Here is a 24,946-nt window from a genome sequence, read left to right on the forward strand (position 1 = left end):
GCGAGCCACATGCAGCTCTTTGGCCCCTTTAGTGTGGCTCTTCCTAAGCCTTAGGAGTACCCTAATTAAGTTAATAACAATGTACCTACCTATATAGTTTAAGTTTAAAAAATTTGGCTCTCAAAAGAAATTTCAATCGTACTGTTGATATTTGGTTCTGTTGACTAATGAGTTTGCTGACCACAGACAAATGCATTATTACTTGATGGAGTCAACAGACTGCCTATCCTCCACATATCAGTAGTACATGTTATCACTGTCATTTTATCTATTTCAACCACAATTTTAGTTTACTGGGGACAGTCACTGGGAAAGAATAAACTGCACTTACTGGTTACACATAGCATACCCCAAGGAAAATGAAAAGCCTTCTTTGTGCCAACTAAAAATCTTAATAAGTTACATATTAAAATTAGCAAGAAAGCAGTACTTTATCTTTATCCCCTGCACAAATCTCTGAACAACTAAACTTTTGATTCTATCGCTTCCTTATGATGATTTGGTTATTAGCTTACATAGCAACTAAAACTCAAATGAAAATGACCAACAGCTGGTTACAGACTGAAATGCTCTTTTCTCCCTTTAAACTTCCCATCAAAAGATATAAAAGTGTCAATGATTATGACATGTATAAATAACTCACCAAGGTTTAAAAAAAGGATTAGTTCTAAGTGTTCTGAATATGCAAACGTGAGTACTTAACACAGGGTTATGCCTTCTAAAAATAAGACTGGAAACAAGTTTCAAGCAGGTTCTTAATGTGGGGAGGGGGGGGGGATGAACATATCAGTAATGCTTTAAGTCAACTGCATACCAATAATTAAATAACTGAATACATGTACAAGCTTTAAAATTACCTCTTATTCTAGGTTTTATTTAGCAGAGGCATATGAATTACTTACCATTTACCTTCAAACATCATATAACTTCTTTTTAAATTACATTTCTTGGGGGTGACATTGGTTAATAACATACATTTCAAGTATACAATTCTATAACACATCATCTATGTATTTCATTGTGTGCTCACTACCCAAAGTCTAGTCTCCCTCCATCACCATATATTGACTCCCTTTAGTGTCTTCATGCTCCGCCAACACCCCTTCCCCTCTGTTGTCTGTGCCTAAGAATTTGTTCATTTGCTACTTTCTTAAAATGAGATCCTACTAGATTTCAAGATTTTAGGACAAACTTAACTCCCTCTCTCCCTCAAGGCAAATTCTAATTCATTATCTGTCTTCTCCCTCTCCCCACTTCAAATTCCAATGACAATGAATACAAATAAGACTCATTTTCACAAGAATTCATTTTCTAACTAATTTTTTTCATTCATTCAATAAATTAGCATCTACAAAGTGCCAGGTACTGTGCTAAGCCAGAAAGACAAGATCCCTGCCTTCTAGAGCTTGGACTTGATTATATTGGTTTCATGTGTACCTCCCCAGATTGTAAGCCTGTTATGGGCATCTATTATTCGACCATGAAGCAAAATTTTTAAATGGTTGAACACCCCAAGATTTTGTTCCTTCACTCAGCATTTGTTAATTCATATATAACACATGAAATTCTGTTCATTATAAAACTGCTTAATAGAAAATGAAATATCTGAGATTTGCTTCAAAATACTTGATGGGGGACAGTAGGTAAAGGTACAAAGGAATTGATTCATGGGAGTTCATTATATTATTCTATCTACTTGCACATAGGTTTAAACTTTTCCATAATATTTTTTAACTGTAAAAGACTTAGCAATACCAAAGATATTAATTCCAGGAAGGTGCACAGAAAGACAGCACAGGATATTTCAATGCACTTTATTTAATCTAACATGGGATCCTGAATCCTAATCTTAACTCGATTATAAATATTAAGTATCCATTACTTCAAACTTCTCATTTATTAAGCCAAAGAAAGTAGCACTAATATATCTCATTGAAAACATATTAGGACTCTGTGATAAGTTATTACAGAGAACCCTAAATAGGGACAACACTGAAGTATATAAGCATTAACACCAATCTTGCAAAAGTATTTTCGAATTTTCTTTTCTAGCCTAATAGGTGAAATGGGGCTCTTATTGCAACACCATACAATTACCAAGTACAAGGTGATATTTCTTGTTATTCAAGCTTATAGAGATCATGACAGAAATGTAAAACTGAAGCTGAGATAATATGTAGGCTAGAGATCAAAGAGTGATGATTTTAAAAACATAAGACTTTTGTTGTTGTTAATCCTCACCCAAGAATATTTTCCCATTGATTTTTAGAGACAGTGGAAGGGAGAGGGAAAGATGGAGAGAAACATCGATGTGAGAGAGACACAGCTATTGGTTGCCTCCCGCAGGCGGGGCAAGGGCCAGAGCCTGCAACCAAGGTAAGTGCCCTTGACTGGAATCGGACCCGGGACCCTTCAGTCTGTGGGCGGACACTCTATCCACTGAGCCAAACCAGCTGGGTAATATAATACCTTTTACTTGACATTTCCCAGGAATCTCTGAAGCTCTCATTTAGAGTCAACAGCTGGTCTAGATAACATACAGTTTAAGATCTCATAGACATATTTAAATGTGCCCATAACCACAACAAATAATATTTGCAATAGCATTTTACAAATATAACAATAAGGTTATAAAGCATTCAATCTATACTTTCTCATTAAGTCTTTTTTAAAAAAAGGACTTTTTATTGATTTTTAGAGAGAGAGGAAGGAAGAGAGAGAGAAAGAAATATCAACATGAGAGCAAAACATCAACCTGACCAGCTGCCTACTTGCACACCTCCTACAGTGGAATCGAACCTACAACCTTTTGGTGCTTGGAATGATGCCCAAACAATTAAGCACACCAGGCAGTGCTTCTCATTTAATCTTCACAAAATCATGTTAGGTGAGTTAATGAGAATATTATTAAAAGATAAGAATCTGCCTATGGCTCCAACTCATGGGTAGAGAAGCCAGGACTAATCCCAAAACATCTACATTCAAATTCCTTTCACTTTCCACTATCCCAAGCTGTGGGTGCACAAGGAGTTTATGATTAAAGATTTTTTTTAAAAAAAACACACCAAAAAAACCCCTAAATACATAAGAAAAAAATTAGAACATGATATCTGGCTATCAATGGCCAAATGTATGGTCTGGGTAATAAGTACTGGTAAAGATCAGAAAGAAGAGAAGACTGTGGATGGGCCAAGGTTATTGGAAAAGGTCTCTTAGAAGCGTGAATGACACATAAGCCAGGAGCAGGCCATCTGGCAGAAGTACAGGGGTGGCTTTCTATCTTTCTAGAACATATTCATAATCAAGAAAAATTATCATATTTTTTGCTGGACTATAAAAATAAATTAATTAGGATAAATCATTGTAAAAGCATACAGTGAGGCTCACATTTAAAATGTTCTTTTTAAAAAATATATTTTGCCCTAACCGGTTTGGCTCAGTGGATAGAGTGTCGGCCTGCAGACTGAAGGGTCCCAGGTTCAATTCCAGTCAAGGGCATGTACCTTGGTTGCGGGCACATCCCCAGTCGGGGGTGTGTAGGAAGCAGCTAATCGATGTTTCTCTCTCACCGATGTTTCTAACTCTCTATCCCTCTCCCTTCCTCTCTGTAAAAAATCAATAAAATATATTTTTAAGAAATATATATTTTTTATTGATTTCAGAGAGGAAGGGAAAGGGATATATATATGATGCAATGTTGAGAGAGAATCATTGATTGGTTGCCTCCTGCATGCCCCACACTAGGGATCAAGCCCCCAACCTGGGCATGTGCCCTGACCGGAAATCAACCGTGACCTCCTGGATCATAGATTGATGCTCAACCAATGCTGGCTGGGCTAAAATACATATTTTTCACAGCAAGGAAAATATCAACAACATGAAAAGGCAGCCTACAGAATGGGAGAAAATATTTACAAATTAAATAGCTGATAAGGTGTTAATATCTAAAATACACATCAATACCAAAAAGCAATAAAACAATCCAATTAAAAAATGGGCAGAACTGAATAGACATTTTTCCAAAGATGACATACAAATAGTTACTAGATACATGAAAAAGTACTCAACATTACTAATCATCAAGGAAAAGCAAATCAAAAGATTTGGAAAGATATTTTTCCAAAGAGGACATACAATGACCAATATGCACATGAAAAGATGTTTAACAACACCAATCATTAGGAAAATGCAAATAAAATGCACAAGGAGCCATCACACAAGAGATAATAAGTGCTGGCTAGGATGTGGAGAAAAGGGAACCCTTGTGCACTGCTGGCGAGACTGTAAATTGGTAAAGACACTGTGAAAAACAGTATGGAAGTCCCCCCCCCAAAAAAATAAAAATAGAATTACTATAAGATTCAGCAACTTAACTTCTGTGTGTATACAAAGAAAATGAAATCACTGTGTTAAAGAGATCTTTCTTCCACTCCCCTCCCATATTCATTACAGCATTATTCACAATAGCCAAGACATGGAAACAACCTAAAGACCCAGGGACAGATGAATGGATAAAGAAAATGTAATGTATACATACAATGAAATATTATTCAGCCATAAAAAGGAGAAAATCCTATCACTTGCAACAACATGGATAGAGCTTGAGGGCACTATGCTAAGTGCAATAAGTCAGACAGAAAAAGGCAAATACCATATGGTTTCACTTATATACAGAATCTAAAAAAATGAACTAATTAAATAAGAGAACAGATGGAGGGGGCAGGCAGGGGCAAAGGTAGTCAAAAGGTTCAAACTTCCAGTTATAAATAAGTCCTGAGATGTAATGAACAGCATGGTGACTATCCTATGTAATAAAAGCCTAATATGTTAAGTGTCCAGTTGTCCGATCATCCATTCAACCAATCAAAGCATAATATGCTAATGATATGCTAAGGCCGCTCAACTGCTCCCTATGACATGCACTGACCACCAGGGGGCAGACAGTCGACTGGTCAACCAGTCACTGACACTCCAACTGGTAGGTTAGCTTGCTGCTGGGGTCTGGCCGATCGGGACTGAGCGAGACAGGCCGGACACACCCTGGAGCCCTCCCGAGGTCCCTCCCTCCCCAGCTGGCCAACCTCCTGCGTCTCTCCCCGGCCCCAATAATGCACCGGTGGGGTCCCTCGGCCTGGCCTGCGCCCTCTCGCAATCCAGGACGCTTGGGGGATGTCGGAGAGCCGGTTTCGGCCCAATCCCACAGGCCAGGCTGAGGGACCCCACTGGTGCATGAATTCATGCACCGGGCCTCTAGTAGTTAATAATACTGTATTAAACATCTGCAAGATGCTAAGAGAATAAGTCTTAAAAAGTTCTCACCACCAGGAAAAAAAAAATTGTAACTATATGATGACAGATGTTAACTATTATTGTGGTAATTTTGCAATATATACATATATCTAATCACTCTGTTGTATGCTTTAAACTAATGCAATGTTATGTCAGTTAGAAAATAATTTTAGTACATATTTTGTTTCAGAAAAAAGGAACAAAGAGGTCCTGGTTCCAATGTGATGAAATGGAAGACCAGGAGACAGCAATGCTCCATGTTGGGAATGCATGAGTATTTGTTGCTTCAACAATATCTAGAACACAAAATGCAGCTATTATATATTGTTGCTCAGGAATTCCAGAAGGTGAACCAGGGAGGGAAGTTAGCACATACATCATCTATTCTGAAAGAAAACTGAAGTTTATTTGTAAAATTAGTCTGACCCAAGTCAGAGCACAGATGTATTTCTTTTTCAACATACCAAGATGGCAAACTGGTGTGTACCAACTGATAAATTACTAAATTGTGTCATGTGCTCCAGAAAGGTTATTACAAATGATCCGGAAAAGCAGTTTGTTCCTCAGAGATTCATCTTCTCACCCTGACTCCCTGTAGGATCAGCTGTGTTAATAACAATGCTTTGCAATTTTATAGCACTTTTCCTGCTAAAAGCTCAAATATGAGTTGATATGGCACATCGCAAACTACACAGATGGCGCTCCACAGTTTCCACAGCTCTGACTGCATAGCTCATTTGACTTACTAATAAATGTTCCTATCTAAAGATTAAAAACAAATATAAGGAAAATGACAGAAAGACGGTGAATTTTCATACCCAACTGAGTGACAGCTATTTGAAAGGACAAGACTAGCAGAGGACCCAGAACTTCTTTCCGCTGCTGTGCACGCAGGTGTGCACCTCCAAAAACATCCTGCCAAGCCAACAGGCTGCTGGGAGATGAGGGGAGGGAGAGGCAGCGAATGAGGTTGATCAACGTTTCATATATGGTAGCCCACAGAATGGAGGCCGCCCAGTAGCCCCGCCCACATCACAAATCTAAACCTAAGTCAGACTTCACTTACAGGAAACACCTGTCAAGGAAACCTACATACACTCATCACAACCCTCCAACTCACCTTACTCGGGCTAGAAAATAAGACCTGCTGGCCTTATAAGGAAATCCCCCAGCCCGGGCTAATCACGCCTGTTTCCAGCTGCCTGCCTCTTCTGCAGCTCCATCAAACCCGCTCCTGCCCAGAGCACCTGAGAAGGGCGCTCCACTGCTGTGAGGCTCCGTGCTTCCCTAACCCATGGACTGTTTTCGCAAACTCAGTACTAAATTGATTTAGTTTTGTCACTTGACAAGGTTATGCTGTCTGCTATGTGAATGTGCAACAATCAGACCTAAAGGAAAAATTCTCACCAAGGAGCTAGATCTGGAATTAGCACCTTCTTCTGATTTAGTCCCGTGACCTGTAATTACTCATTAAAGGTTGACACATGGTCAGAGCTTGGCTGGCAGGGAAGAAAGGCTACCAGCCTAAAGTATAAGTGTTACTGACATTTATAGATCACACTTAAAATGGACCCCTTTTAAAACCAGTTCTGCCCTCGCTAGGTGTTTCAGTTGTTTGGAATGTGATCCTGTACACCAAAATATTGCTGTTCGATCCAGGTCAGGGCACATACCTAGGTTGTGGGTTCGATCCCCAGTCAGGGTGCGTATACAGGAGTCAATAAATCGATGTTTTCTCTTTCTCTCTCTCTAAAAGTCAATAAAAACATAGCCTCAGGGTCAGATTAAAATAAAGAAGTACAATAAAAGTATTTTTAAATGGTTATATTCTGTATGTGGAGGTGGACTACAATCAACATAGAAATTTCCCTTATGCTATTCACAAATGCTTTTTGCTCATTACCAGCAAGAGAAGGCGTTTATTTCTTTGAACTTCATGAACAGAACTTCTAAATGTTCTCCACTGGTAACTATATCTAACTATCTCATCTATCCCTGTGGATCTGAAAATTCCCCATCAGGGAATTTAACTATATAAAGTTGTCCATTGTCTCTGGGTAAATCATTGTACCACATCTGTGTAGTACCTGTGGGCAAACATAACTGAATATAGGCATTTTCCATTGTGATTTATTATCTTGAAAAATTCAGACAATCAACTTATTCCTATGGAAAACTGAATTCTTACTGGTGATCAGATTTACTTAAACTGTACAATGAAGACCACTGAGGTGGAGAGCAGCTCTAGAGACTTGCTCTCCTTGGTGATCCAAGTGGTTCTGTAGTATCTACTTACAGGATTATATTCAAGCCCCAGGAAAAACAAATACATGATTTTGGTGAATTATGTCCAACCATTCTTAGCAAGAGTTTCATTTTCTTTTCTGAGAAAATTATTGTATATTAAGCCACATTCTGAACTAGTCAAAAATAATACTCAAGTCTTATGCTGTAATTTTCTCAAAAGAAAAGGGGTTTTAAATTATAATGATCAAAACCAGTCAAATGATTCCAGCATTGAGATCCCCTTAGATATTTCTCTGAAAAATGTAAGCATAATCTCTGTAGTAAGTACCATTGTGCACTTCTAAAACCAACACTTAGATATGTCAAACAAGCATTCAATCTCCCAGGTTTACAAAATGTGAATTTCACATACTTTATTTTTCTAATATTTTCAATTCGGTAATTAAAATGTCCTGCCACCTCTGACTAGTTTTTAAAATAACTCCAAAGGCTCCTAAAACATAAGAATCTTTAACTTTATTGATTTAAATCCGCATAAAACAGCATTATCAGCTTTGCCTTCAACTTCAATATAACCACTGGATGTACAAGGTAGGCAGACTAAATTATACATCCAATAATCTTTGTCCTTCCTCCCACACCACCTGTTGCGAAACACTGAATTAGACAGCAGGTGCTAAAATGGATGTGATTATAATAATATTCATTCTGTAATCAGAGTAATAGTACATTTACTAGTCTAAAGCAGCAATTTTCAACTTTTTTCATCTCATGGCACACATAAACGAATCACTAAAATTCTGCAGCACACCAAAAAATATGTTTTTTGCCAATCCGACCAAAAATAGGTATGATTTTGATTCATTCACACTGGACCACTACTGTTGTGTTGGCTATTATCATTTTTAAATTTGACAATACAAGGAGAAAAAGTCAGTGCCCCTGACTAAATAGTCAGGTAATGCATGTTTTAAAAATTCTTGGGGCACACCGGTTGAAAGCCTTTGCTCTAGCTCTAATGAGTTGATAATTACAAAACAGTTTATAATGTTTCCTTTCAGACTCTTTCATAGAGTGTGCATGACCCTTTGCATTTCTGGGACATGTAAGGAAATTGGGGCACAAGGTCACATTTGCTCAACTGATGAAGGCAAACCTCAATCCAAGTGGTGTGGCTCTTAAATGCTACTCCAAACTGACTACGTAGAATGAAAAACCAAACAAAAAAACTCCTGCATTCAAGGAACTCAAAGTGTGCTGGTATGTGCTAGTAACATCTTCCAAAAGAACATCCCACAAATTGTTAGTAGATTCTCTAAGATTTTACCACCTTTCTGCCCTTCAGTGGCATCATCTCATAAGACTAGAAAGGAAAACGAATGACAAAATCTTCCAAGATTTTATACTTTCATTCTACCCTTAAAATTAAAATGCCTTCTCCATACACAAGCCTGTGGCTGGTGTACATAAAATGTCATTATTTACTTCGGTGAGGGATCTTCTTATCTTTCTGCTGAGAAATTTCTTAGTATGGAACAGTGAGCTCAAATAGTGCACCCAGACGGACAATGGACAGTCTTGTCTGTTAATCTCCATGGTGACTGTCCCTAACCCTCTACTTCTCAGATTACTGGCATTCCTGGAGGGAAGGAAGGTCCCACTCCTGGCCTCTACTCGGGACCCATACCACAGGCACTTCAAGCCTACCTCCCCACCATATCTATCCAGTCCCCTAAAGAGTCTTCAAAAACGCTGAGACCCACCAATAATTTTTTAAAAATATTTTTATTGATTTCAGAGAGGAAGGGAGAGGGAGAGATAGAAACATAAATGATGAGAGAGAATCATTGATCAGCTGCCTACTGTACACACCTTGAGCTGGGCATGTGCCCTGACCAGGAATCAAACCTTGACCTCCTGGTTCAACCACAATCAACCACTGAACCACACTGGCTGAGCCGGCCAATAATTTTCTAAATTTCAAAGAGACCGTGGAATTTCCATTTTGATAAGCAAGGTAAATAATTTATGCACTCTGAAATTTGGACTACAGACTTAGAATAAAAAAAAAAGTGTATCTTTCAAGCTCCCAGCACATGAAAAATGGCATCTTTTCAACAAAAAGCTGTCTTATCTATAAAATGATCTATTGAGGCAGCTCCATTCTGGTGCATGCAGAGGGGACTATGTTAATTATTACTCATACTAGAAACCTGGTGCATGAAATTCATGCACTGGGGGGGGGGTCCCCTCAGCCCAGCCTGCGCCCTCTCACAGTCTGGGACCCCTCGCTCCTTACCACCTGCCTGCTCGCTGCTCCTTACTGCTCAGCTCACTGCCACTGCCACTGCCACTGGGCTCGCCAGCTGTGAGCCCGGCTTCTGGCTGAGTGGCTCTCCCCCTGTGGGAGTGCACTGACCACCAGGGAGCAGATGCTCCTGCGTTGAGCATCTGCCCCTGGTGGTCAGTGCACATTATAGCAACCGGTCGTTCTGGTTGTTCTGCCGTAACAGTCGCTTAGGCTTTTATTATATAGAAGATCATGAGTGGCTTTCAGGATTAACTCACTAGAAATGTTTCTGGTAAAACAAACAGTCAAAAATATATATTATCATTTAATCAAGTGGTCTACACAGTAAACACATGAATAGAAAAGGAAAAATAATAGAAAGAGGTCACAATTTTCTCTAGTTTGCAAAAAAATTATTCTAGAATTTAATGAAAAAATTTAGAAAGATTAATGCCCTGCAATCCTCCTATTAGTGATAAACAGATCCTTTACCAGAAGATTTCTTTAAAATCATCAAATTCATTCTGGCTTCATTAATAATAAAACCTATTTTATCCTCACCACTCTGTGAGGCAAACAAATATTATCCCCATTCAACAAAAATAGAAATTGGGACTCAGAAACATTAAACCACTTGCTCAAAGCAACAGATCCATCTGTAGGCAATATATACATAATCATTATTAAACTTACATTTAAATCATACAAATTTTCCCTGATTAAAAAGAAAGTATAAATTTGTTATCAGAAATTTATTTTAAATGTCTAATTAAATTCCATTAGCTATAGCTTAAGAACTGCTGCTCATTACAGCTCATAGAGAATCACTTCATGTATCTCAGAATTTAAAAATCCTCCTTCCTCTTTTCTCTTGTTTTAAAGGACAGTAGTAACACTTCAACTTCCTACAACTTAGCCTGTGACAGATGGTTATTCCCAAAGATGACCAACCACAACCTCCCAGCCCACATGTTCACCTTCTAATTCCTCCCAAAGAGAGCTGGGATCCATGTTCCCAGATCTATATTCCAAATCTGATAAGTGGAGACTATGACTAAGACATAAGTGACTTCTGAGGTTAATCTTCAAAGAAGATAATGCTTCCTTAGAATTCTCACTCTTTGAACCCCAGCCACCATGCTGTGAGGAGGCGTAAGCAGGTACACAGAGAGCCATGTGCTGGTATTCTAGCCCAGTGGTTCTCAACTTTCCTAATGCCGCGACCCTTTAATACACTTCCTCATGTTGTGGTGACCCCCAACCATAAAATTATTTTCGTTGCTACTTCATAACTGTAATTTTGCTACTGTTATGAATCATAATGTAAATATCTGATATGCAGGATTATTTTCATTGTTAAAAATTGAACATAATTAAAGCATAGTGATTAATCACAAAAACAATATGTAATTATATATGTGTTTTCCGATGGTCTTAAGCGACCCCTGTGAAAGGGTCATTTGACCCCCAAAGGGGTCGCGACCCACAGGTTGAGAACCGCTGTTCTAGCCTATAACTCAGCTCAAGTCCCAGCCAACAGCCCACATCAAATGCCAAGGCTTCACCTGATTCTAGGGCCAAGCCATTGACTCGGCCCTGGCTTTGAGTCTTCCTGGCTCAGACGCCAAACAGCATGGAGCAAGTCAGCTGTGTCCATCGTGACACAAATTTTCCAATCCTGCTACCAAGTTTTGGACAGTATATTATACAGCAACAGCAAACTCCCTAATCCAGAACATGGGCAAAAAATGAAAAGGAGACAAGGAATAAGGCTTCTTTCTGAACATTCAAAACAAATAACCCAAATCTAAAGATCTCAGATTCTCAGGTAGATCTTATTAAAAGTGCATGTAAAATAAGAGAAAATAGGAACATACTATAATATGTTCTATCTCCATCCCTAGCACATGTATCTAGAATGACTTTTCTCTTCTCTGACAAAATCTCAATCAGCCTTTGAGGCTCAAATCAAATACTACGCCATCTATGAAGCCTGTCCTCGGCTCACAAAATGAACTCTTTGCTCCTATAAAATATCTGTCTAGCCCTCTGAATATAATTTTCTATTCTAATGCACATATTATACTATAATTACTTTTCTGCATGTCCCTAACCTGTGAGATCTTTATGGAGAGGCGCCATTTCTTTTTTAATCTTTATATTCCTGATATCTGGTAGATAGGAAGCACTCATTAAATTTTTGCTGACGCTGGCTGGGTAGTTCAGTTGGTTAGAACATTGTCCCACTACACCAAGGTTGTAGGTTCAGGGCACATACAAGAAGGAACCAATGAATGCAGAAGGAAGTAGACCTGGTTATCTGGTTTCCAAACCGACTGCAGATAAAGTGCAAAAATTCAGAAAGGAGAAAAGAGACCCTTATTTAAAAATTGTTTTAAATTTAAAAACAAATGCCCATATTCACAAAAAATAACACCCAGTGAACAGAGACAGAAAAGGGAAAGCTAGTAGTTAGCTAGAGTACCCTAGTGAGGGGTCTACAATTTACAGTTACTTCGTGGAGAGATAAACAGATCAATGCCTTAAAAGACCTCATGGCCCATTTGGCTCAGTGGATAGAGTGTCGGCCTGTGGACTGAAGGGTCCCAGGTTCGATTCCAATCAAGGGCATGTACCTTGGTTTCGGGCACATCCCCAGTGGGGGGTGTGCAGGAGGCAGCTGATCGATGTTTCTCTCTCATCAGTGTTTCTGATTCTCTATCCCTCTCCCTTCCTCTCTGTAAAAATCAATAAAATATATATTTTTTAAAAAGACCTCATGGACTTCAGTGAATTTTAGCACATTTCAAATCAGTTCAAAACATAGGGAAATACTATTCATTTGAAAGTATTTACTCCTAAATGACTAATTTTAAAATTTGAGGTGCTGAAAAAAATAAACCCCAGAATCAGAAAGCTTAGCTATATGAGATCTCATTTTCCAAAGGTTTTGTATAGCCACTGTTTCATGTAATTATCACTGTCTTTTTATTATTTTTGTTGGTCCCCTCACCCCCACCACCTGTACTTAATAATGTACCGGTCTTAGTTACATTTCAGAAACCTGAAGTACTTTCCTCCCAGCTAACCCAAGCTATTATATCTATTTGGGATGTATCACTGAACCACTTGAAATGCAACCACCAATCTTTGGTCCAACCCTTTCTAATATGCCAAGATTTTTTAAAAAGTAGTACAATATATACAGAATGGCAAGTATAAGGAGGTCTCGCCTAGTATGCCCATAAGATATTTCAGGGAAGTTTAAAAAAAAAAATCAGAAAGTGAGATTTCTTTCTTTTTATTTTAAATTTGAGTCACCTTAAAATTGCCTAATTTGTTAAATCACAAGTCCTCCTTTTCTTTCCATTCTCAATACCTCTTAATTATTTCCTAAGTATATGATATCCCAGTTAAAATTTTTAAAATAATATTCACATGTTTAGGGCTTTTTTGTTGTTAATCCTCATTGGAGGATATTTTTCCATTGATTTTTAGACACAGTGGAAGGGAAGGAAGGAGGGAGAGAGGAAGGGAGAAAGAAAGAAACATGGATGTGAGAGAGACACATCAATTGGGAGGCAACCCAGGTACATGCCCTTGAACCTGTGACCCTTCAGTGTGTGTGCCACTGAGCTACATGGGTCAGGGCAATATTCCCATGTTTTGTTTTGATGTTTTATTTCTGGGGGTGTCTATATCCCTGTCCCATGCAGGAAGATTCACAGCATGATTCATGGCCATTAGCCTAAGAATGTTCTACCTCAAAGAATATTACTTTGAACAAGAGAAGATAACCTCAGTTTTGTCTGTTTTTCCCAGAAGCCTAAAAGTTTCAAGATGAGAGTTATTCAAATATGTGTGTTATTTCTTGTTTTGTTTTGAGTGCTTGTGTTTTTCCCACCTACAACTCTTACACTGAGGTATCTAAAGCTATGTTAAGAATCTAATTACTACTTTTCCACTGGATTAGGTAGGTAAGACCAACCTCTACACACTACACACCTGTGAATCATGTTTGCCTTTATACTCCACTTCCTCAAGTGAGAATAAACTCCAGATACCCACTGTGATTCATGAGGGAAGAGAAGACTCTATCTTAATAAGTACTAAAGTAAGAAAGAGGTGGTTATAAAGAAACTATAGACACTGGAAATAATTTGGGGATAGGAAAATCAAAAGGGAGAACAAATGAAGACATTGCAAAACACAAGAAACCTCCAAAGTCAAAATTAGGGTGTAGTCAAGTATTCAAGAAACTCAGTTAGTTGCCACACTGCAAAAAGACCCAGGAAATTCTTTTCTCTATAATGTTACTCAAACGAAGTGCTTGAATAAAGGCTTTTTATTTAGCCAAGTGGACTACAAAATTAATGTCTCAATCTCAACCCTCCTCCTGTGCCTAAAACAGAAATTTCTGGGAGGAAAAAACTCCAATGAGTTCTCTGGCAGTCTAGGTTCTCATAGGCAGGTGTAACGTTACCTCTGTATTCACATAGGTGTATCTCCTTATGATGACTTGTAGAAAGTATCTCTAGGTTCTAGTACTAATGAGACTTCAGAAAGAGCATGCCATGAAAATGGCCACGATGACACATCTCAAGCAATAAGCTCTCAAAGGTTATGCTTTTCTTCAGCCCTGATCAAATTCATTAATATATTTAACAATTTAATTTCCTAACACTTCTGAAGAAACTGAAGTCTGAATATTGAAAAGACTGCCTGCACAACAATGTGAATGCACTTAATTTTATATGGATTTGACCACAATTACAGTTTTTAAATTAAAAACAACAGACATTTTAAAAAGTCAATGTCTGAAAACAAAGAAAAAACAAAAATTAGGGGAACTGTTTCATATTTAAAGAGACTACGGGAGCAAATGCAATGAGTGAACTTGATAGATTTTGGTTTCAAAACCAAAGCTATAACAGATATTTTGGGAACTGAGAAAACTGAAATAGAGGGCTGATAGTTTTCTTAGGTTTAATAGTGGTATTGTGTGCGGTTATATAAGACAAGGACTTTGTTTTAAGGCAGTGTACTTTATGGATAAAGGGTCATCTGTAACTCACTTTCAAATAGTTCATCCAATACATACACGCACGCATGCACGCACGCACTCACGCGCGGAAATCAGAAAGACAAAAGCACATACAGCGCTAAAATGTAATTTAACCACATTATGGAAACATCATGGGAGTTAAGAAAAAGAGGGATGACACTGCATATCACAAAGCACCACCCTGCTTTTCCACTTGAGTTGTGTACTGTTTCTACTACCTAATAGATAATTAGTTGGTGACAAAATATGGATAGATGACAAACAACCTCCTAACTCAGTCTGCAAATCAAGTGATCCACAAAATAAGGAATTATTGTTTGAGTAGAAATTTGGGGAGAGGGTTGAGAATATTTTTATAGGTGTTGTCACAAATACAGGCTAATGTGTGGACTATAAAGGCTTTGCTCTTTGGAGAGCTGAAGAATTTCATTATTTTATCTATTGAGACATCAGCCCTTCAAGTGACAGTTTCATTCTCTTCTTCAAAGGAAGTATTTAAGTGCCAACCCAGGTGTACTTTCTTTGTATTTGGTTTTGTTTTATTACCCTTTCTAAACTCCTAAATTTCCCCAAGGTTTTTTCTTTACCTTTTTTCCCCTTTTTCCACCATAAACTGAGATTATTAATCCCTCTTCTCACCATAGTGTCAAAATATTCTGCAGGGGAATTTAATATAAGTCTGGGTATAAAAAATGTTCAGTTTTACTAAAGCAACAAAGCCAAAAATTTAAGTCTTTGCTGTTTCTGATTTGGAGATAAGTGGACTTTTTTCTTTTTCTATCAAGCACTTTTTTGTATAATCTATAATCAATGTAAGTAACTTACCAATAACCTTGAATATTGTTGGATTCCATCTCTTTTTATTTTGATTGATTATATACTTTGCAATTAACTAAGATCAATAATACAAACGCCCAAATAAATTGAGTTTTATTTCAAAAGATGGCTTCCTAATTTTTAGAATAACTCTTAGTTTTCTCTTGGCAAACCAAAGAGCATGCAAACCAACACGTTCTCAGGAGGCCAGAAAGAATAGACTAATAGGTACAAAGGCTCAGGGAAAGAGGAGAAAGAGGGGAAAATGGGTCTGTGACAGACCTAATTAGTAAGTGTTTGGGAATGTCCTTCTGTAGTGCATGGGGAATTTTATTATAATAAAAGGGTTATGTTGGGAAGATCATTCTATTAATGACTTACAATACAGACGGAGAATTTGTTATATGAGTCCAAAATATAGTTTAAAAATGAAAGCCTTTTGCTGTTCTGGTATACTATTTGAGAGGAGGGGAAGAATGAACGAAAATATATATATATATTCCATCCTTACTTTTCACCAATTTTGGCAAACCAATAAGAAAACAGGTACAATTTCCTATTGTGCCTATCTTAGATAATAAGCCAATGCATAAAATCATTTTAGGTATATTTATAGAACACAATAGACAGATGAATTTGAATACCAGATTAATCAAAGCATTTTAGTTCATGGTTTTTCCTCCTTGATATTAAACTCCAAAGAACATATACCAAAAATTATAATTTGTACTGCAATGGGAAAATATTCTAATTTGCTTTACTAATTAATCCTCCACATATTTATCTGAAACTTCAAAAAAAAGTCTGTATAAGTAGCCTATTCCACTTAAATTAACAAGTACTATAAGCTGACTTCTCAATTTGATAACTGATAAGCTAGTAGTACATCCTTAAAAATCTTTCCAACTATAAGGGCATGTACCTGCTACTCTGGATTTATTCTATATATACCTTCACTAATTTATCAATTTCAGTCAAGGCTGTTCTTGTGCATCAATATCTTTAATCTGCAGGGTCCTAACCTCTTTAGCTTAGATTTAGCACAGCAACTCCTCTGGAGGCCATGTCCAATTTCTTTCTGATGCCATTCTCCTTCTCCCCCATCAGACACTCAATACCTTTCTCAACGAAAATAAACACCTATGAAAAATGAGGCTGCTAGAGACACCTGAAGCTCACTGGGAACTTTCTAAGAAGTGAATAGAAACGGCTTGCAAAGCCGGGAAAATGCTTTGTCCCTCAGGGAGAAGGCTCCCTTGACTCCTCTTGAGGGCAAAGAAGCTGAGCCTCTGAAAATCATAAGCCCCCGAAAGCCTTCCTTTGCCTTACCTTGTCCTTATCTGTTCTTGGGTGGAGTAGAAACCTCACTTCTCAATGAAACAGGGAAAAGAATACCCCAATGCTCAGTTTGGTTGTACAGAATATGGGGTGGAAGAGCAGTGGGGTTCAGTGGTGCCTGAAGGGAGCGGGCCACCTGTTCCAGAATTAAGGATGCAGATCAGAAGACTCTACACATGAGCTGATTAACTTCCAACAAGTCAGCCAATCACTGTACTGTGTCTGTGCTAAGTGATCTGTTTTCAACCTAATGGTTTCTTTAACAAATAGCTAGCTTCTTCACTCAAAGCTGTTACAGAGCAAATCTGTTTGGTAAAGCGGGAAACCGTAGATCATGATCACACATGAAATATTTAATGATGGTAACAGACTTCCCCATAATCTTGTGGATTCCCTTCCCTACCACCCATCTTTCATCTCCAATTTAAGAAAAAAATTGAGAAAGTCAAGGAAGATGAAGGTTAGAAGAGGCAGAAGAGAAAAGTCTATGAAGATTTATTCCCAAATTGAAGCACTGTGAAGTTTTGCCATTTTTTATCATTCTATCCTCACTTCAAACACTGGGCCACACTGGGCTTAGTCTCAATGCACAGCACACCCAACACAGCATCCACAGCAGGCTGCAGGCACACGGCAGTTGCCTCAACACCCGCACAGACCTCCTGCCTGTCTCCATAATTCTCACAACCAGCATCTGGAATTTCAAGACAGCTAGTATGTTAAATTTGTAGAAATTCATACACACCTGACACTCAGATTTTTAGTAAGGAATTGCATATTCCTTATTTAGGTATCTAAAAATACATGTGAAAGTATTTGCCACCTATGTTCCAACAATTCCAGAGGTGATTAGCTATTAAACATATTTATGAATAATTCTATTTTTTAAATACAGGGTGGAGCAAAAGTAGATTTACAGGTGTGAGTCCACAAAACACAGTTTATTCGTGTATTATTATTTATTAACTATTGTATTGTTTTCTGTATGAACAACTGCAAACCTACTCTTGCCCCACCCTGCATATACACAAGCACATTTAAAAATGTATTTTAAAAAATTTGTTATCCATGTAACTAAATTTTCCACTTAGTTTGACTCAAGTAAAGATAGTTTCCTCTAAGATATGCAATTTTTAAATTTACATAGACAATTACTAAAAGCTTTTCATCATTAAACACTAACAGAATTAAAAATCTTATCGTAAGTTAATGTTAAATATTCTTACAAACGCCACTGTAACACCCAACACAGGAAGTCACTTCACGTTTGACTCAGGAGCTGATTGTATAAGCAGGAGTCAGTCATCACTAAAGAAGACCATCCTCACTTAAGGGTACTGCAATGGGCAGAGATCAGTCAGCAACAACAGGAACTTCCAGAACTCATGCACACTCTGCAAGTTAAGCCTTGGAGATGTGGGATCGCATTTCATGTAACACGCTAAATGAATAACAGAAAATACCATGCATTACACTTTCATCTGTGACAACAGGTCTTCAGCCTCAGCAGCTGGAACACTAAAAGCAGTGCGTGCCGATCCGCACACGTGCCAAGGCGGAAGAGTTCCCTGAAAGCTCTCCTCACGCCCTGCAAACAACTGAGCAGACAGAAGAATTCCACAAATAGCAGAGCAGAAGTCAGATGACTGAATATATTATCAGCCTCCTTTTGGGACTACAATATCTCAACACCGCGTCATCCATGCTACATGGATTGCAAAATATCTGAAAAACATGCACCACACAATCATCACCTAATAGTTAAATATACTAAAATTAAATATATTTTAAAGAAATAAGAAGCCAACTATTTCTATCGTTGTTTCATCCTTTCTAAACCTGTATCTCCCCAGAGTGCCCGATAATCTATTTTCTACCTATTCCCCACAATCAAGCGTTCTTGAGCTGATTTTCTGATCTTTTTATTATGCAAAACAATAGACAACCTGAATAGGATTTTTCAAAATACATTCCTACCCATTTTCCCTTTCCTAGTGGTGAATTACTGTGTTATCTCAACAAAGCACTGGATAAGACACATACACACTTACCCTGGAAAAAAAGTGCAGCCTGCCAGCTAACAAGAAAATAAGTTAAGGGGGCAGGGCTACGGGGCAACGCTTGCCTGGGTTCAAATTCCTCTCCAGTAGCCTGGCTAGGTGACCTTTGGAAAATTATCTGACAGCCCTATGCCTCCACTTCCTGAACTGTAAGAGGGAAATGATATTGTTATATCACTGTGTTACAGTGAAAAATATACAAGACTATACACTCAGGGCACCTTAACCCTGCATCAGCACTCAAAAAATGTTACCTGTTTTTACTTCATTCATTATGGTTCTTATTTCGTAAAAATTAAAAGAAAAAAAGAGAATCTTGTAATTTAAGAATTGTTCAACTCTGGACTGACGACTAAAAAAATCTAGAGACTATTTGTAGGTCTTAAGAAACATCTGTCCAGGTTGAGAGATACCTGCTGACAAAATTTGCAGGGTTGGAACTAAGCAAACCTATTCATCCTTTTTATGGATCAAACAACAGGACTGAGAGCCTTAAAAAGGCCTGCAAACATTTGCTTATCAGATTTTTTAAAAGAAGACATGCTTAGACTCACCATTCCCTCTGATATTTATGGTTTCCTTTCCTACTCACTGGTCAAGGTTAACCCCCCGCCTCCCCGCCCAGAGTTTTGCCCATAGGCACAATGACTTTATACCCTCTAAACTTCATCTTCTTCTGGAAAATGGCGGTGACCTCTATTTTATAGGTTGTGGCAAGAATGAAAGAATGGAATACACCTCAAAAGATCTATATAGTAGTCCACCCTTACCCGAGGTGGATACCTCCCAAGATCCCCCAGTGGATGCCTAAAACCAAAGATAGTATCAAACCCTATGGATACTGTTTTCTTCCTATGTATTCACACACAAGATCTAAAAAGCCCAAAGTGAGGTTTAAGTTGTTCATCAGGAACCTATGATAAAGTTTAATTGATAAATTAGTCAATTTCATGGATATGAGAGTCATTCTTACCATAGATTTTAGCAACCTCAGCATATATATATACTGCATATACACACATACCGTAGATCTTAGCAACCTCAGCATACAATTTTTTTTCTTTATTAAGTAAAAAACTTTCCCTTTTCACTTAAACGAAGCACTTAGTGGCTTCTCTTTGCCATATCAGAATCACCAGCATCACCACTCTTTGCTATTTGGGTCCATTATTAAGTAAAATAAGGGTCACTTGAACACAAGTCCTGCAGTATCACAGTCAATCCAATAACCTAGATGACTACTACGTGACTGACCAGTATGGAGGCACTAGACAAAGGAATAAGTCATGTCCTGGGTGTGATGGGACGGGATGGCATAGGATATAATGAGATTTCATCACTCTACTCAGAAAGCAAACAGTTTAAAACTTAGAGTTTGTGAAAGCTGCACAAGGCAGTTTTCCATCCTTTACAAACCTAAGATGGGAAGGCCTAAGATATGTTAGTCTTAAAGCAGGAACAATGCACAGATAACCCACAGAAATGGGAGTTCCCTGATGTGACCTTCAACCAACTACAGATTGCCATCCTGACCACACATGATTTCAGAGGACATAACCATTAGAATCCTATTTTCAGGGGGAAAAACCCAAACCCAGATCAAAGCAGTTTTCTGACATTATATAATTAAAATTACACACACACCAATCTTTAGCATCAAAGCAAGTTGAAAATTAAGGTGAACATGTCCCTTTCTACCTTCTCCCCAACCAAAAAAAAAAAACAAAACAAAAAAAAAACCGCTCACTCTAAGTTCTTCATTTAAGCACCGAACTTGAAATGGATGGTTTATACTTTCTATGGACCCTGAGAAAGAAGAAAGTTACTAAGGAGAAATTCTGGCGGCACTGGACTCAAATTGAAAAAAAAAAAAACACAGAGCCTAGCAGCCATTTCTAGACAGGTGCCTCTCACTCAAGCAATGTTTCAGGGAGAAACCTGCACTGAATTGCCTGCCTGCATTGTGTTGGTGCCATATGAGCCAGCCCTATAAAAGATTTTCTGGAATTGTATTTCAACCAATAGAACTGATGCTTTCCCTGACCTATCAGAGCTGTGCATGTCAGCGGTATCCCATCAGCATTTTCACTAAACAATCAGAGCAGTTGCACTCTGACCAATCAGGTCAGTGGCTTTTAGACCAATCAAACTTAATGATTTGGAGTCCTCATTTGTATAAGGACTGACCAATCAGGGACCAAGAGCAAGGACTTATCTTTATGTAAGTCAGTGCTCCTCTGGCTCCCAGAGCAGACTGGAGCAGACCAGGATTGCCTCACAATTGAGCTGTGTGCACTGAGTGAAGTATCCTTCTTCACCACACCTCAAATTGGGGATTCCTACTGGTGTTGAATTGGCACCAACACCATCAGTTGACATATCAAAGTAAACTCCCAATGCTGGAAGACTCAAATACTCCTCAAATAAATAACTAAACAAATTAAAACAATGGTTAAATGAGGCAAGAATTCAAAGAAACAGATCAAAAAAGCCCAAAGTGAGATTTAACTTGGCCATCAGAAACTCTTAACAGTTCATGATTGGCTGCCTGTAAGTGACAAATTCTGCCAGAATTAACCTACTAACTTCAATTCTCCATGTACCTGTCAATTGATACCCAAAGGGAAGATTGCCCTTTTCTTCCAGAACCTTGAACTATTGCTAGTAACCTCTATCTATAAGCAGCTCTCCTCTATGACTTATATCAAGGTTCTATGTCCCAAAGCCTCGAAAAGCAGCTAAGTAAAACACTGCCATCAGCCCCTGCTTATTTAATTCTTCTCTAGAAATTTCTAACTACAGAACCAACTGAAAATTGTCCTAGAATCAATGTTTCCACAATTTCATTATGTCATCACAGCCACTGGAAGCCAGAAATGTGGTCAGATGAACGTTTTATAGGGAAAACACATAAAATCTTTACCCTTAAAAGTCAAGAGTATTATGACCTACATGCAGACCAGTTTCTTCACAAGTTTACTTTTAAGAATTCCACTCCTTTTCATAACCAATTTGCCTCAGTTTTTATAACAGTTTCAAAAAATATCCACAGAAGTGATATATTCTCACCTCTATTTAGAAAATAGTATCTAGAATCCATAAAGTATGTTTTCTTTATGCGGACTGGTTTGAGGGTCTATGACACTAAAATTATATTTTATAGCTTTTCCAGACATTACTTTTAATAGACTTTAAAGAGTAATAGAACATAATATTCTTTCTACACTTTGCAATTCATAAACCCTTCTATGAGCCTTTAAAACAAAAAGAAAACAAACACAAACGCTAAGAACACCTTTTCTGTTTAGAAAACAAGACATAGAGGTAAAATTTGCTTGAGTAATGAAAGAATATAAAAAATTGGGTTTCGTTCTGTTTTCTCTTAAATGGCTTTCATTATTGGTATATAAATATAGTCTGATTATTTCATTAGAAGAACAGCTCTTGATTTGCTGCTGTTTTATGATTTACTGCAATAAAAGAGCAATACCTTAAAAATAGTGGCTATTTCTCCCTCCTATTCTCTTAATTTAAAATTGATAGAGCATGTAATAACATAATCACCAAAAACTATAAACACAAACTATTGAAATGCTAGTAATTTCTTAAATAGCAGTATTGCCACAAAAATAGCTAAACATTATGTTTTTAAATATAATTTCAACCATGATATAATAATGGCGAAAATATCAAAAAAGGACACACTGTGCATTTCAGAAAACTAATCTTCTTGGAAAATTGTTTAAAAAGACACACACACACCCTTTTTTTTTTTTTTGGCTACACAACATCCTAAGGCAGTGATGGTGAACCTATGACACACGTGTCAGAGGTGACACACGAACTCGTTTTTTTGGTTGATTTTTCTTTGTTAAATGGCATTTAAATATATAAAACAAATATCAGAAATATAAACCTTTGTTTTACTATGGTTGCAAAGATCAAAAAAGTTCTATATGTGACACGGCACCATAGTTAAGTTAGGGTTTTTCAAAATGCTGACACGCTGAGCTCAAAAGGTTCGCCATCACTGTCCTAAGGACTAGTTATTAAAAGAATCATTTTTAAACACAAATTTTTTTTTCAAGAAATCCAAGCTGTCAACTTATGGGTCATATTTCAACCTGATGCGATTTGAAACAGCTAAGGTACTGAATCCTTATACATCCTAAATATAGGGTGTATAATGGAAGCACTGCTCCTCACAGGTCCTTGATTCTAAGGCTTGGAAAGCTTTAATATGGCATAACTACAGATGAAGCCCTTTATGCACTCTTATACCACAGCCCAAGTACCCCTCCAATCCTTAAAATTTACATTTCCAGTAAAATGCTTCTCTAACTCGGAACAAGTCATGTAAATTATACTGAACCAATGAAGGGTTAAAATCAGAGCCAAACTATCTAAAAAATATTAAGTTCATAATTGGTGAGCTCTTTTCTACCCTCTGCTTCAGTATCCTGACATCTAAAGTCAAAGAACTCCTCTGGTAAGACTGAAATTCCCAGGAGGAGGGAGGCTCAGATCCAGGCTGAGAGCACACAATGGAATCACAGCTGACGATGCACATCTTTTTCTAGATGTCTCCATATGCTTGAGAGGCTTCTCCCCCCTCGCCAGGCATTCAGGGACGTGCTACTCTCTGCCACCAAGAATAGGAGAACATTTTCAAAGATTGTTGCAGAAAATGAAGTAAAACAATGTGTTGGTCTCGGGCATACAAAAGAGAGAGAAGGGCCCACGTCAGAGTGGCCATCAGTAACTAAATTAACTAATGATGGGGGGAGGGGGTGAATGTTGTCAAATTTTGAATGTTGCTTAATTTATAATACCTCCTACTTCTGGCAGCTGTTTATTTTATCTTGGCAATTTTTACTATTCTATCACTAAGATAACACCTCAAGGGTTACAGCAAAATGCCATTAATTTTTGTCTCAATGAATACTCACAATTATACTGGATTGGAAGCTCACATTATAAATTTGAAAATGGTATGTTACAAAAGAACGCATTTGCAGGGTGTGGTAGTCCCCTAAAACTACAGTCCCCCTCTATTCTTTCTTAGTGACCCAATATTAATAAAAGCTAGAGAAACTGGTATAGATAACATAAATATCATGCAGATAAAATACCATAAAACACACACACACACACACAAAACCCTCACCAGATCAGTTAAATTCATTGGATACTGTTCACAAAATGGACTCATTCTCAATTTAATATTATTCATTCCTTGAACTCCTCAAGATTCTGCAAATTCCAGTTGGAAAAGCAGCCTTGCTGCTGTCAGTGTGCACTAACCTCACCAACAAAGAACAGGAGCTCACACACAAAAAAGCAGTGGAACAGCTGCTGTCTTTTTAAAAGACAGCTTTTCCTTCGGAGCAACCTGTGATCGTGACGGAGAACCCAAAGACCTGCCCTCCCTATTCTTAAAAGTCAAGAGTTGATCAAGTCACTGGACTGAAGGCAACCAACAGCTTAAACCCACCAAAATGTCTCCTCGCCTTGCATAAGCCAGAAAAGTACCCACATGCTGGGCAATTTAGCAGCGTTTACGAAAAATTAAAATAGTTTATTTTTTAAGAATCTTTTGTTGTTGGCAAACTACATTTTACTCCGACTTCTTTTCTGTAGATAAATATTCTTTGATTAGCTGTGCTCCTTCAATACCAACGCTTTAGGTTTCAAACAGTGAGATGCTTTGGTTCCTAATTTCATTTTGTTTACCCAAGAAAGAGAGGGGGGGGAATGCATACCAGAAAAACCACAACTTTTTTTTTTTAATGTCCTCCCCAGATGCCGAACTTTCAAGTGCACTTTGGGAATTGGCGGTCT

At 37.8% G+C, this 24,946-nt stretch overlaps 1 protein-coding gene across 1 annotated transcript in view; it reads right to left on the bottom strand.

Moving 5' to 3' along the window:
• Positions 1-7,037, bottom strand: part of NCOA2 (nuclear receptor coactivator 2) — a 249,509-nt gene extending 242,472 nt beyond the window's left edge. The window contains exon 1 of the mRNA XM_014539821.1: positions 6,963-7,037. The gene's annotated coding sequence lies outside the window, so the exon portion shown is untranslated. The remainder of the gene's footprint in view (positions 1-6,962) is intronic.
• Positions 7,038-24,946: the final 17,909 nt, after the last annotated feature.

The sequence above is a fragment of the Myotis brandtii genome, unplaced genomic scaffold, assembly GCF_000412655.1.
Source record: "Myotis brandtii unplaced genomic scaffold, ASM41265v1 scaffold23, whole genome shotgun sequence".
Lineage (NCBI taxonomy): Eukaryota > Metazoa > Chordata > Mammalia > Chiroptera > Vespertilionidae > Myotis > Myotis brandtii.